Below are 2,842 nucleotides of genomic sequence, written 5' to 3'. Positions count from 1 at the left end.
GCGTCGCCCCACGGACCTCCCGGTTGCGGCCGGCTGCGACAGAGCCTGGGCGCGAACCCAGCCCAGCCTGGGCGCAAACCCAGAGACTCTGGTGGCGCAGCTAGCACTGCGATGCAGTGCTCTAGACCACTGCGCCACCCGGGAGGTCATTTCAACAAGTGTTCATCCCACTTGGCTCCTAATAAAACATTTGCAGATGTCTGAGAGTAAATGAACTGAAATAGACAAAAGACAAAAGACAAAAGGTTCATATGTAATACTGTGCATTGGGCTCTATGTGTTCTCTATCTATTCCTGTCTCTATCTATTCCTGTCTCTATCTATTCCCTGTCTCTATCTATTCCCTGTCTCTATCTATTCCTGTTTATTATCTATTCCTGTTTATTATCTATCACTGTCTCTATCTATTCCTGTCTCTATCTATTCCTGTTTATTATCTATTCCCTGTCTCTATCTATTCCTGTTTATTATCTATTCCCTGTCTCTATCTATTCCTGTCTCTATCTATTCCTGTTTATTATCTATTCCCTGTCTCTATCTATTCCTGTCTCTATCTATTCCCTGTCTCTATCTATTCCTGTCTCTATCTATTCCTGTTTATTATCTATTCCCTGTCTCTATCTATTCCCTGTCTCTATCTATTCCTGTTTATTATCTATACCTGTCTCTATCTATTCCTGTCTAGTATCTATTCCATGTCTCTATCTATTCCCTGTCTCTATCTATTCCTGTCTCTATCTATTCCTGTTTATTATATATCCCTGTCTCTATCTATTCCTGTCTATTATCTATTCCATGTCTCTATCTATTCCCTGTCTCTATCTATTCCTGTCTCTATCTATTCCTGTTTATTATATATTCCCTGTCTCTATCTATTCCTGTTTATTATCTATCCCTGTCTCTATCTATTCCTGTTTATTATCTATACCTGTCTCTATCTATTCCTGTCTATTATCTATTCCATGTCTCTATCTATTCCCTGTCTCTATCTATTCCTGTCTCTATCTATTCCTGTTTATTATATATCCCTGTCTCTATCTATTCCTGTCTATTATCTATTCCATGTCTCTATCTATTCCCTGTCTCTATCTATTCCTGTCTCTATCTATTCCTGTTTATTATATATTCCCTGTCTCTATCTATTCCTGTTTATTATCTATCCCTGTCTCTATCTATTCCCTGTCTCTATCTATTCCCTGTCTCTATCTATTCCCTGTCTCTATCTATTCCTGTCTCTATCGATTCCTGTTTATTATATATTCCCTGTCTCTATCTATTCCTGTTTATTATCTATTCCATGTCTCTATCTATTCCCTGTCTCTATCTATTCCTGTCTCTATCGATTCCTGTTTATTATATATTCCCTGTCTCTATCTATTCCTGTTAATTATCTATTCCCTGTCTCTATCTATCCCTGTCTCTATCTATTCCTGTTTATTATCTATCCCTGTCTCTATCTATTCCTGTCTCTATCTATTCCTGTTTATTATCTATACCTGTCTCTATCTATTCCTGTTTATTATCTATTCCCTGTCTCTATCTATTCCTGTTTATTATCTATCCCTATCTCTATCTATTCCTGTTTGTTATCTATTCCCTGTCTCTATCTATTCCTGTTTATTATCTATCCCTGTCTCTATCTATTCATGTTTATTATCTATCCCTGTCTCTATCTATTCCTGTCTCTATCTATTCCCTGTCTCTATCTATTCCTGTCTCTATCTATTCCTGTTTATTATATATTCCCTGTCTCTATCTATTCCTGTTTATTATCTATCCCTGTCTCTATCTATTCCTGTTTATTATCTATACCTGTCTCTATCTATTCCTGTCTATTATCTATTCCATGTCTCTATCTATTCCCTGTCTCTATCTATTCCTGTCTCTATCTATTCCTGTTTATTATATATCCCTGTCTCTATCTATTCCTGTCTATTATCTATTCCATGTCTCTATCTATTCCCTGTCTCTATCTATTCCTGTCTCTATCTATTCCTGTTTATTATATATTCCCTGTCTGTATCTATTCCTGTTTATTATCTATCCCTGTCTCTATCTATTCCCTGTCTCTATCTATTCCCTGTCTCTATCTATTCCCTGTCTCTATCTATTCCTGTCTCTATCTATTCCTGTTTATTATCTATACCTGTCTCTATCTATTCCTGTTTATTATCTATTCCCTGTCTCTATCTATTCCTGTTTATTATCTATCCCTATCTCTATCTATTCCTGTTTATTATCTATTCCCTATCTCTATCTATTCCTGTTTATTATCTATTCCCTGTCTCTATCTATTCCTGTTTGTTATCTATTCCCTGTCTCTATCTATTCCTGTTTATTATCTATCCCTGTCTCTATCTATTCCTGTTTATTATCTATCCCTGTCTCTATCTATTCCTGTCTCTATCTATTCCCTGTCTCTATCTATTCCTGTCTCTATCTATTCCTGTTTATTATATATTCCCTGTCTCTATCTATTCCTGTTTATTATCTATCCCTGTCTCTATCTATTCCTGTTTATTATCTATACCTGTCTCTATCTATTCCTGTCTATTATCTATTCCATGTCTCTATCTATTCCCTGTCTCTATCTATTCCTGTCTCTATCTATTCCTGTTTATTATATATCCCTGTCTCTATCTATTCCTGTCTATTATCTATTCCATGTCTCTATCTATTCCCTGTCTCTATCTATTCCTGTCTCTATCTATTCCTGTTTATTATATATTCCCTGTCTCTATCTATTCCTGTTTATTATCTATCCCTGTCTCTATCTATTCCCTGTCTCTATCTATTCCCTGTCTCTATCTATTCCCTGTCTCTATCTATTCCTGTCTCTATC

The sequence above is a fragment of the Salvelinus namaycush genome, unplaced genomic scaffold, assembly GCF_016432855.1.
Source record: "Salvelinus namaycush isolate Seneca unplaced genomic scaffold, SaNama_1.0 Scaffold663, whole genome shotgun sequence".
NCBI classification, from domain to species: domain Eukaryota; kingdom Metazoa; phylum Chordata; class Actinopteri; order Salmoniformes; family Salmonidae; genus Salvelinus; species Salvelinus namaycush.
This window is presented reverse-complemented; position numbering follows the sequence as displayed.